Genomic DNA, 13,296 nt, shown 5'->3' on the forward strand with positions numbered 1-13,296 from the left:
TTTCTTCGAAACTCATCCATGGTGAGAGGAGTTAGAGGTAGGGCCCGTGCTCCAAGAAGAGCAAGGCCGATTCCCGATCCTAGGAACAGGACTGGGACCTGGAATGGACAGAGAGCAGAGTCTGACCCTGCTGAAGGGATTAGGGTGACTCCCATTTCTTCGGCTCCTCCTCAGGGAACGGAGGGGCCGAGCGTTTCTGGGCGAGATGATGAAGTTCCCGCCATCCTTTGGGATATCCTCCCTGGGTTTTCGGAGTGGGAGGATGCTGAAGTAGCTTCGGCTATGATAAAGAACCGCCCCTACTCGTGGTGGGTAGAGAATGCTGAACAGTATCGGTTTGCCGAGAAGATTGAGTTGCATTACGGCATCCTTGAAGCTGATGGGTATTGGTGCCGAATGCCTGTGGCATCCGATAGAATCCATCGTCCACCCCCGGGGTATGTGGGGGTGTACACAAGACAACTTCAGTATGGGCTGAGGTTCCCTTTGGACGTATTCGTCCGAGACTTGTTGATCCATTATAATATTTCCCTATGTCAGCTAACTCCCATTAGCATCCGAAGGGTGATGACATACTTATGGGTCTGCAAGTTCTTCAGGTATGTGCCGAACCTGCACTGCTTCAAAAAGCTCCATCGGCTAGTGCCAAATATTCAAAGTGGGCACGGAAATCACGGTTCTGGGTGGTACCGGATTGAGTCTCGGCCCCAGTACCTAACCATGTGGCCGAACGACTCTTCAGACAAGGACTGGAGAGGTCAATGGATTTGGGTTAGGGCGCCCACGGACCCGGACCACCCTTGCGTCTTCAGCGCTCCCAGGTATCTTGCCGAGCCTGATCCCGACATGGGAAGCCTAGGTCCCCCCGAAGATAATGGTTCAGATCCGAACCTTAATCAACAGAACATCTTCGGCAAGCTGCCGAACCCGGGGGGCAGCGGTCGAATGCAGCATATCCCGGAGACTTGGCTCCCCGATACGCACTATGTCTTCCAAGAGAACATGCTAGCAGCTGTCGGCCTCAGCCGAAAGTTTAGGGATGGTAAGCTTCTTCGGCTGGGGTCGAGGCCTTTTAATTATCTCTTTTTCTCCGCCTTCATTTCGCACTTTTCTGTTGTGCCAACCCAGCTGAACTGATCTCTTTCCTCTTCTTTTTCAGAGCGGGACGAGACCAACGTCGGCATTAACTACGCTCGTCTCGGCGTCAACCGAGAACGGGTTGTAACTGATCGGGCCCCTTCTATCACTGAATCGATGCATAGGGAAGTTCATCTAGACTCTTCCCATTTCCAAATTGAGGTTGTTGCTCTATATCAGAGGCAGAAGCCTTGGTGGAAGAAGAGGGATCCCTGGTTTCAGTTGTTAGACGAAGAAGCTGAAGCTGCCCGTACGGCCGAAGAGGTTGCACGGGTTATTGAAGCCTGTGAAGGAGGAGAAGGGTCCTCCAGGGGCTGCTGAAGAAGAAGCTGCAGCTAGGGCAGCTGAAGAAGACGAGGCTTTGTTGAAGACTTCGGTGAGCTTTTTAGACTTAGCTTTTCAGCTTTGTTGTTGCTTTTTTTTTTTTTTTTTTACTCACATTCTTCATCCCCCCTGTCTTTTACAGTCCGAAGAGAGTAATAGACAGAGAGAAGGGAAAGCCCCTGCTCGTCCCGAAGACCAGGTATAAGAAGAGTCTGAAGACTCAGACATGGATGAGCAGCCGCTTCAAAAAAGGCGACGAAGAATGGCCATCATCGGCCCGCATGACTTTCAGAGGAGGCCGATGACCATCGGCATCGAAATAAGGGAACCTGAGGAAGGCGGTGGATCGCCGAGGGTTCCCCGGCCGCCACCTCAATCACCTCCGAAGACCCCTCCGCCACCTCCCGAGATGGAGGTGGATCAGAAAACTCCCGATCCTAAGGGAGGGGTTCAAGAGGAAGTTCAAGAGAGTGCTGCTGAGCACAGAGATGAGGATGCTGTGATGCCCAACGCTGAGGGTTTCATAGCTGACATTGCAAGAGAGGTTGAGGCTTTCGTTCTCACACCTGAAGAAGAAGCAGAGGTCATAATAATTGACTCTGCTGAGAAGAAGGAGGATGCCGAGCCATCCAAGACTCAAGAAGCTCCATCGTCATCCTTCCCTTCCTTCCAGACGCTGCAGTCTGGAGAAATGGGTTTCTCGGCCCCCCGAATGCCAATCCCATATCACATCTGGGACCTCATATGGGGTCAGAACCGAGAAGGTGCTGCAGCCTACTTCGGCAACTTTGCTGGCATGTCCGAAGTAGATAGGGCAAGGATCTGGTCGCTGAAGGCCACTGCTGGGATGGGCGAATCCAGCAGATCAGTTCCAGACCCAGCCAGGTCTAACCAACTGCTGATGATGCAGGTGATTCTCCTTCCTTGCCTTTATCTCTTTTTCAATTCAGCTCTTCAGTTTTTTTTTTTTTTTTTTTTTTTTTGGCTGACTTTGTGCCCCTGTTTCCAGTTTTTGCACAATCAGACTCTTACCGTAGAGCTGATAGATACCCTACAGGATAGGGTAGACGCTGCTGAGTATGACAAGAAGGTAGCTGAGGAGGAGCTAAAGCTTGCTAAGCTGAAGCAGGTAGCGGCTGAAAAGAAGCAGCAGAAGGGTGAAGAGTATGAAAAGAAAGCTGCTGAAGCCCTTCAGACCTTCTGCGACGCTATGGAGAAGGAAGTTTTCCCCCCACTGATGGAAGGGGAAAAATTCCTTCAGGAGCACATGGGAGTGGATATTTCCAAATTCAAAGCTGCCATTGGGAGCCGAATCCAAGAAGGAACTGCTGCACAAGCTGAAGTGCAGCAGAAGTTGGAAGCCCTTGAAGCCAGCAGGATGGCTGCTGAAGAGGTGCTCCAGGCTCGGAATGTCCAACTCTCAGAAGCTGCTACTGCCGCTGAAGTTCAACTAGCTAAGCTCCAAGAGGCTGAGGATCAGCTGAAGGCCAAGGAAGAAAAGCTGACCCAAACTCAGACCGAGGCTTCCCATGTTCAGCAGGAGCTAAACGAGCAGAAAGAGTCTTCCTCCAAGCTCGTTGATGAGCTAAAGAAATCCAAGGAAGACTTGGAGGAGACGAAGAAGAAACTGGCTGACGCTGAGGCTCTACTCAAGGTCCGCGTCTATACCCAAGAAGAGTATGAAATGGGTTTCAGAAACGGGTTCAGAGTGTGCCGGAGAGTCTACCTGCATGCTGAGCCGAAGCTCGACTGGTCCAAATGTGCTGAATGGGTCCAGGATCCCGAAGACCCTCACATGAAGTATGCAACTCCAATCGAAGCTGAAATCCTTAAGGCTGAGGAAGCCGAAGAAGAAGCTGAGAGAAAGGAGTTGGAGGTTGAACAGAGGGAAAAGGAGGCTCAGCAGAGTGCAAAGCCTGCTTCTTCTGCTGCTGGGGCTGAGGCCACCATGGGGCCCAACAATGCTGATCAGTCTGATCCTTGGGCTGAAGCATAGGAACTCGGGCAGTCGTCTTAAGAATCTTGCGGTTCATCGTGCGCTCAACTTTAGACTTGCCGCTTTCTGAATTTTTTGCCTTGTTTTTTGCTTCAGCTTGCCTTGTCGTACAAACAGTTTATTTTTGTTTCTGTACGTATTTCGGCAGCTGTTATTTTCCGCTTGTGGGCGGCTGCCGATATAGTCTTTAATTTATTTGAACTTGTAGCTCACTTTCTGAGCATGAATCATTAATCTGATGTTCCTTTCTTCAACTGCTTTGTCTTATTTTGAATGCTTTGCTATTCCTGAACTTTGAAATTTTCGCAAAAATTCGCCAAGTACAAAGCTTTCGGCTTGAAGAATTCTGCTGAACATAAACTTGCACTGGTAGTGCCTCTTGCCCCCCCAGAAATCTAAAGATTCACATCTTTGGATTAGTTAGCTGGGTTTTGTTTCTTTAACTTTCAGATGAAGCTGACTCTTGTCTTTAGAGCACAAGTCTTACTGAAGTTTGACTTCAGCTGAAAGATCCGAGTTCCTTAAAAAGACGAGTATGTCAGCAATCTGAAACCCAGTTACCCGAAGGCGAAGGTTTCAGATGAGGCTGAATAAACAATTTCTCTATCTTTTAAAAATGGGTATCCGAAACACAGGGCCAACTGAAGGCAATGCTTCGGATAATGGCTCTCTGGGATACAAGGCTCGGTTGAGGCAATATCCCAGACTTGTCCATGGACTCATGTCTTTGGAGAACAAGTCTTACTGAAGTTTGACTTCAGCTGAAAGACCAGTGTTCTTTAAAAAGACGAGCTTGTCAACAATCTGAAACCCAGCTACCCGGAGGCGAAGGTTTCAGACGAGGCTGAATAAATAAAAAAAATTTCCAACAGTTGCTATTATCCTTGATTTTCTGTCTATCTTTAAAAAATGGATATCCGAAACACAGGGCCAACTGAAGGCAATGTTTCGGATAATGGCTCTCTGGGATACAAGGCTCAGCTAAAGAAATATCCCAGACTTGTCCATGGACTCATGTCTTTGGAGAACAAGTCTTACTGAAGTTTGACTTCAGCTGAAAGACCAGTGTTCTTTAAAAAGACGAGTTTGTCAGCAATCTGAAACCCAGTTACCCGGAGGCGAAGGTCTCAGACGAGGCTGAATGAAAACCCTTAAAGAGTAGATAGAATAAAGAAAACTTTGAAAGAATAAAAAGTTGCAAATATTTATATAAATGGTGGCTCCAAGGCCCTTCATTAATTCAAAATGTACTTACAAAGATTGTTCTGCCCCGAAGGGTTTACACATGATATTTCTTCAGTACATCAGCGTTCCAGTGATTTTTCAACTCAGTTCCATCCAACTGCCGAAGTCGGCATGTCCCTGGCTGAAGCTCGTCACAGATTTCATAGGGTCCCTCCCATGCGGCTGAGAGTTTCCCATGGATTTGGCCTTTTTGAACTGCAGCAGCATTCCGAAGGACAAGGTCTCCAATTTTAAGAGGCCTTGCATGGACCCTTCGGTTGTAAAATTTGCTGATTCTCTGCTTATAAGCAGCCATTCTGTCTCGGGCTGAGTCTCTTACTTCGTCGAGGAAATCGAGAGATTCCTTCATCTGTTGCTCATTCTCAGCTGAGAAGTGGTGCACTCGTAAACTCTCAGAGCCGATTTCCACTGGAAGAACGGCTTCGGCACCATACACCAGCTCAAAAGGTGAATAGCCCGTTGCCTCTTTTTCAGTTGTCTGAAGGGACCAAAGGGTTCCTGGGAGCTCCTCCAGCCACTTGGACTTTTGATCTTCCACCCTCTTTTTGAGGGCATTTAGGATCTGTTTATTTGCAGCTTCGGCTTGTCCGTTACTTTGCGGGTGGCATACCGCTAAATATGCCAGTTTGATGCCGAACTGATCTGTATACCGCTTCATCGGCAAGTTATCGAATTGCCTCCCATGATCGAAGATAAATACTCTCGGGATGCCGAAACGAGTGATGATATTCTGCCAGATAAATTTTCTGACAGTTTGCTCTGTAATGTTCGAGGCTGCTTCGGCCTCGATCCATTTACTGAAGTAGTCAACACCGACTATCAACCATTTTTTCTGGTACACAGCATCTGGAAATGGTCCCAGTATATCCAGTCCCCATTGGGCAAACGGGAGTGGATTAAGGATCGGCTGAAGATCCCTAGCTGGCTGATGGATAACTGGTGCGAATTTTTGACATTTTTCGTATTTCCGGACCAGCTCCTTAGCATCTGAGATCATGGTGGGCCAGTAATATCCGGCCCTCAATGCCTTGTGGGCTAAGGTCCTTCCCCCGATGTGGTTCCCGCAGATGCCGAGGTGAATCTCCCGTAGGATATAATCTGCATCTGTCGGTCCCACGCATTTCAGCAATGGGGCTGAGAAGGACTTTTTCAGAAGCTCCCCCCTGAAGACAATAAACCTTGAGCTGGTTCTCTTCAGCTTGGGGGCCAAAATTCTATCATCGGGAATCTCTCCCCGAAGCTTGAAAGCTAGGATGGGGTCCATCCAGCTAGGCTCTGGGTCAGCGCAGCACACTTCAGGTGCTTCGTCGACACTTCTTTCTCGACGCACTTCCACATATACAGATCTGTTCAGCTCAGTGAGAGTTGAACTGGCAAGTTTGGAGAGTGCATCGGCTTGAGTATTCTGACCCCTTGGGATCAGCTGAACCTCAAAAGTTCTCAGCTTTGCAATGACTGATTTGACCTTGGCAAGATAGGCTACCATGGAGGGCTCTTTGGCCTCGTAGCTGCCACTGATCTGATATGCAACTAGCTGAGAGTCTGTCTTCAGGCAGACATGCTCGGCTTCCAGAGAGATGCACAATTCTAGTCCAGCGATTGCTGCCTCATATTCAGCTTCGTTGTTCGAAGCCTTAAAAGAAAATTTTAGTGCATACTCAAAGGATTTGCCTTCAGGAGAGGTTATCAATACCCCTGCCCCCGAACCATTTACGGTGGAGGATCCATCCGTAAACACGGTCCAGACTTTCCTTTCATTGTCTAGCGTCTCTTGGTACGAGCATTCGGCTAAGAAATCCGCTAGAGCTTGAGCCTTGATGGCAGCCCTCGGCTGGTAGCTGATGCTGAATTCGGTGAGCTCAAAAGCCCACTTGGCCAGCCTACCAGATTTTTCAACTTTGCCGAGAACTTTTTCCAGCGGCTGATCAGTTAAGACCACTATCTGATGGCAATCAAAATAGGGCCTCAGCTTCCGAGCAGCTACCACTACCGCTGCGAGTCTCGGCATCCGTCAGCGTGTGGCTGACGAAGTAGATCGGTTGCTGAATTTTGTTTTCTTCCCTCAGCAGCACTGCACTGATGGTGGCTGGGCTGACAGCCACGTACAGATACAAAGCTTCTCCCTCTGCTGGGCTAGCCAGCGTTGGGAGTTGAGCCAGATGCTCCCGAAGCTGCTTGAAGGCCTCTTTTTGCTCTTCCTCCCAAACGAGCTCTTTTGTTTTCGGGAGTTTCAGGGCTTTGAAGAAAGGTAACCCCTTATCCGAAGCTCTGGAAATGAACCTCGAGAGGGCTGCCATTCTTCCGGTGAGCCGCTGAACATCCCGCTTTGTTTTCGGCTCAGGAAGGTCGAGCGCTGCTTTGACTTTGGAGGGATTTGCATCGATCCCCCTCTTGCTGACCATGAACCCAAGGAATTTTCCTGACTTCACGCCGAAGACACACTTCTTCGGATTCAGCTTCATTTGGTGCTTTCTTAAGGTGGCGAAGGTTTCAGCCAGGTCCTTAACATGGTCCTCAGATTTTTTGCTTTTGACGATCGAATCGTCAACATAGACTTCCATGTTTCGGCTCTTTTGATCGGCGAAAACTTGATCCACTAGCCTTTGATAGGTCGCCCCCGCATTTTTCAATCCGAAGGGCATCATTTTATAATTGTACACCTCGGCGTTCGTGACGAATGCCGTCTTTGCTCGATCGTCGGGGTGCATGAAGATCTGATGATACCCCGAGAATGCGTCCATGAAACTAAGCAAGGCATGGCCACTTGTCGAGTCGACTAGCTGATCGATCCTCGGCAAGGGATAGAAATCCTTCGGACAAGCCTTATTTAGGTCCGTGAAGTCAACGCACATCCTCTAGGTACCATTGGCCTTCTGAACCATCACCACATTCGCCAGCCATTCTGGATATTGACAAGGCTTGATGAAGCCTGCCTCCAGCAACTTTTTGACCTCGGCTGCGATGTCTCGGTTCTTATTAGCGGAGTAATTCCGCTTCTTTTGCTTAATTGGTCGACACGTTGGGTCAACATTAAGCTTATGGGAGATGAGGTCTGGACTTATCCCGGGCATATCAGCTGCCGAGAAAGCAAACACATCTTTGTTGTCTCGAAGGAGCTGAATAAGTTCACAACGGGTGTTCGGATCAAGGTCCATCCCGATTGTTACACATTTCTCAGCGTCTCCTTCGGCCAGCTCGACCGTTTCAGTCTGCTGGTCCATGTCCATTGCTGATGGACTGGACTCTTCACAATCTGGCCTGCTGTCTATGTCAGCAGGTGTCCCAGACTTTTTGTTCTTCGGCTGGCTCTCTGAGTCTTTCGGCCCAGATGAAGAGCTAGCCTTTTCCCTTTCTGGCCCTTTTTCTCTGGGCACAGATCCTTGGGCCGAAGCACTTAGGCCTTTCGGCTTTTTTGCGCTGGGCTCTCTTTCTTTTTCTTTCTCCTCTTCATCCTTGTCGTCGTCATCTGGGCGACTAGTGGATGGCTTGAGGTAGTTGCACCTTCGGGCGTCCTTTTGGCTGCCCTGGATCCTTTCGGGGAAGTCGGCGTCTGAGACGTAAATCATCAGCTGATGATAGGTTGAGACGACCCCTTGGATCTCGTGAATTATGGGTCTCCCCAAAATCACGTTGTACACTGAAGGAGCGTCAATGACCAAAAATTCGGTCATGACGTTCCTGGCTGCCTCATCGCAGCCGATGGTGACAGGAAGTGTCACCTTCCCATCTGGGTAAGTTGAAGCCCCGTTGAATCCGGATACCGGGTAGGGTACCGGCGTAAGGTGCTTGGGCTTCAGCTTGATCTGATTGTAGGCCTTTCGGAACAGAATGTTTGCTCCGCTGCCGCCGTCAACAAGAACCTTGCTGACGTCGTGGTTGGCCACCGTGGCGATGATCACCAACGGGTCCTCATGAGGGAATGTTACCCCCCTGCAGTCGGCGGCTGTGAACGTCATGTTCGGCACCGGCGACTGGGGAGGCTGAATGTCAGCGTTGTTCACCTGATGGGTCAGAGCCCTAAGGTGCCGCTTGTGCTCCCTCCGAGAGCATATTACTCCCGAGATGACATTGATTGGAGAGAATTTTCCCTCCGCACTTTTGCTGTTCTTCCGGGGGAAGTCGAGGTCCTGCCGAGAGTCCTTTGCTGACTTCTCGGCCTCTTTTTTCTCGCGGTAATCCGCGATGTATTTTTTCAAGTGTCCCCTCCGGACCATGTCCTCGATCTGGTCCTTCAGCTGGATACATTCATCGGTGTTATGTCCCGGTGATTCATGGAACTCGCACCACTGATTTTTATTCTTTCGCTGATACCACTCTGGGAGTGGTCTCGGCTTTCTGTAACTCTGCTCCTCCTTTGTCACGCTGTAAATTTTGGCGCGTGGAAGAGAGAGTGGAGTGTAGGATTCATATCTGCCTGTGAATGGGGCAGATTTTTCCTTCTTCGGCTCGTTCGCCGAAGATTGCTCCGAGGCTTTCGCCTTTCCCTTTGTCTTCTGGCCTTGGCCTTCAGACGAGGGTGTTTGTTTTTGCTTCCCTCCCCCAGATTGAGGTCGGGTTTTTGTTTTGTTCCACTCTTCGGCTCGGATGAATTTATCCGAGGCGTTCAGAGCTTCCTCCAAGGTCTGCGGGGTATGCATGACCATGAAGTCTAGGAACTTCCAAGGCTGAAGGCCATTCTGCATTGCAAAAACAGCTAGCCCTTGGTCCAGCTGAGAGACGCTGGATGACTCGTTGCTAAAACGGGTCAGATAGTCCCGGAGGCTTTCGGCCTCCCCTTGTTGCAGACCCATGAGTTCTGCAGTAGTCTTCTCTCGGCGGTTTGCCGTGGAAAACTTGCTCCTAAATTTGGAGGACAGATCGTCCCACCCTGTTATAGAGCCTTGCTTCACTCCCTTGGAGATCCACGCTTGCGCGACCCCCTTGAGAGTGGTTGGAAAATATTTGCACCAAGTCGCCTCGGACCTGGGGCAAAGATGCATATGAGCCTCATACGAGGCAATGTGGTCCTTCGGATCCGAAGTCCCATCATACGTGATGTGCGACGGTATTTTAACCGTGGGCACGTGCTCTTCCAGTATCCATTGCTCGAATGGGGAACTGGTGGGTAGCATAACGGCCTTGCCCTTGTTCCTGGCCGAAGGGACCGCGCTCTGCCCTCTTAGAGAGGTAGGAGTGGTTTTCGTCCCTGGCTGGGAAGTCTGGGCCTCGGCTGCGGGGAACGAGAGGCGACTGTGCACGCTCGGTTCCTTGCCGCTGAGTCGGTCGAGGACGCTTCGGCGAACAGTCTCAGGTTGTTCTCGGCGAGCAGATTTTGGCCGAGAAGCTGAGCTGCTGCTCTTATGCGTTTCTGGTCGGGAGGTTGAGGATCCTCTGAAAAATTGAGGGTTCTTTTTCCTCTCTCTTTCAGTTCTCCAGGTATCCTCTTCCCACTTTTCCAGTTCCCGGAAGGAAGAAGGTTCCCCACCATCATGGTCTAGCTTCCTCCACTGATGCCGGGTATGCGGAGGAGTTCGATCGCGAGGTGGAGGCATATTTTGTGCCCTCATTGCCTCCATGAGCACTGCCAGCGCTCTCGCCACCTCCTCCGAGCTGGGCCCCGTCAAAGGGGTCCTCGGCTGAGTGTGGGAATGAGAGCGGATGGTCGATGGTTGGCTTTGGGGCATTGAATGAGTCCTATGATCAGACTGACCTCTGCTAGACCGAGAGGGACTCGGCCTATGATGAGAGTTGTGAATTACGGGAGAAAGGGAATCCTCCCTGTATGATCCTCCCCCCGAGCTGGCACCCTTGGGAGAGTTCCGGTCCGGTGAGGGTGATGGTGTAGGAGTTTTAGGCTTTTCGCCTGCTCCTTGACGGAGGCTTTTGCTCTTGCGGTTCTTAGCCATTGCTACTAAGATGATTGCAAGATGATTTTGATGAGAGATTTGGCTTAAAGATTTTTGAAAGTCTTTCCCACAGACGGTGCCAAATTGTTTCGGGTGAAAACAATGGGACCTTGCCGAAGGTCCGATGAAGTGGTAAAGACTGGATTCGGTCCAAGTGATGTTGGGCCGAAGGTTTCCTGCACAGCAAACACACGTAAACTAGCCTCGGGGGGGGGGGGGGGGGTTGCCGAGGAAGGCCCCTCCGATGCTAAAGTCAGTACCGTGTCTAGAGAGAGAAAGCTATGCAAGAGATTTAATGCTTGAGGCTTTGTGTGTATGTCTGTACAAATGTAATATTGATGGCTTTTATACCTTTGCATATATGGAGAACTTGGGCCTTGGCCCAATTGACTTGCCTTGTGGACTGATCTTGACTTTAGCACAATTGGAGAGTTGAACCTTGACCTTGGGCTTTTAATTGGATCATTTAATGTCTAGGCCCAATTGGACTAAATTGGACCCAAACAATTATGTTTACTCATTGTAGGGAATAATTTCAAGCTTTAAATCCCACTAGCTTGAACCCCACTGTGATCATACACTAAAGTACGGTGGCGTCCAAAAGGGAAGAAGATAGAGCAAAAGAGTCGCCAACAAGTTTTAGGAACTTGTAAACCGTTCACGAGGTGAAGGTTACACCCCTTAACGATCCAAGAGATCGTCAACTCCATAAGGTCTAGAACCAAATAAGGGTTTGGGGATGAAGGTACAAATCCAACCTAAAAGAGATTGAACCTGCCCTAATAATAGGCCTCTACTTTATTCAGATCGTATTCATGTGCGCTTTCTGATTAACATGCAATCAATAAGATTAACCCTAAACCTGTTTATCTATGTTGGTTGAATTTAATGCACAAATAAATCTATTATTGGCGATCACTTGAATTATAATCACAATTAACCCTAAACAAGATTATTAATTATCTTATTAAGCGTGATTACAAGTACCAAATTCCCTTTAAACATGCAATAAAAGGCGTGATCAAGCAATAACAATAAAATATAATCAAGCAACATAATAATAATCAACATCACAACAATAAAATTATAATCATCATCAAGATAATAATAATAATAATAAAAATATTCATAATCATCATAAATTATAACAATTATAAACATAATCATATTCATGTTAATATTAAAGCATAATAATAGCAAGATCCTAGGCATGATACTAACAAGATTAATAACAAACCCTAGCATGTCACTAAGCAATAAAAATCAAATCTTTAGCCCTAACATGATACTAACAATCATAAATATTAGGAAGAACATAGGAAGCATCGCAACAATCATATTTAATATTAAAATTACCCTAGACATGATACTAGGAATATCATAATAACAATGTAAACATGATTTCTACATCAATATCAATTAAAACCATTAAAGTACTTACTTTGATGCCTCGTACCTCTTTTAAATAACAAAAATACACACGTTAATAACTTCAAGGAAAAAAATAATCAAACAATTAAATTAAATAATTGAAAGAGAGATTTGAGACCAAACCCTCAGAAATTAAACCTTTCACGTCTAGGGCGAAGGCAACTTCGAATATGGCTAGGTGTATCTAAGTCTTGCGAATGCGGAATTTTGTATTTGAGAAAAGGCTAGTTTAGAAAAAGAGAGAGAGAATAATCAAGAAAATCTTGATGAGAGTTGGTGAAAATTGGTGAATGAAAACGGAGTTTTTAATACGTTATTTATAGAGAAAATCAGCCAAAAAGATAGAATATCAAAACAGAGCACTTGGCGCACGTAAAACGAGATTGGCGCACCTAAAACAGATCTGGCGCCAGCACCAGCTTATTGGCTCCAGGCGCCAATGGCTAGCACCAGGCGCCAATGGCTGGCGCCAGGCGCCAGGCCTGGTTCTAGGCGCTGATTTCAGAAATTCACGCGTTTTTGTTTTTATCATATCTTTTGATCCGAAAGTCCAAATAAGGCATATAATATGTCGTTGGAAAGATCTTAAAGTCTACTTTCCAACCCAATTAGAATCAGATAAAAATATTTTGTAGATAAAAAAATATGGACAAAATAGTGGAAGGGTGTCAGTTTTGGATAGAGTTTCATGTCTCATTCATATCTTTTTCGTTATAACTCGGATTTAATATTATAATATATCATTGGAAAGATAATTTCAAGATCTATCCAACCATATAAAATTTGGATAAATATTATGAGGCACGAAAATAAAATCTGAATATATTCTACTTCGTACAAAACAAGGATTCTTAAAAGGAGTAGTTTTATTCAATTTCAAACTCTTTAAAGCATAATTATCAATCCTAACTCCATTAGGATTTAAAAGAACCTCCTAGAGTATTCTAAAAGACTATAATCAATCCTAATAGCTTTAGGAATGATAATTAATAATAGGCCCTCCTCTAGATCATTGGGCCGCATATAAAAACCAAATCGGGTCCAGTTTAGTATTTTGGCCATAACTTCCTCATTATTCATCGGAATTGGGCTTATAATATATCGTTGGAAAGTTCTTTTCAAACCCCATCCAACTACATTATTATTGGACCCATATCATGGACCAACCAAATTGAATTGACTGTTTTCTTAAAATAATTTTTCAAAAACAGAGAGAAGAGAAAAGAATTAAAACTATCTGCAACACTAGACTTTCCACACTTTTGCTTCATTCGATTA

The sequence above is a fragment of the Chenopodium album genome, chromosome 6, assembly GCF_948465745.1.
Source record: "Chenopodium album chromosome 6, dcCheAlbu1.1, whole genome shotgun sequence".
Lineage (NCBI taxonomy): Eukaryota > Viridiplantae > Streptophyta > Magnoliopsida > Caryophyllales > Amaranthaceae > Chenopodium > Chenopodium album.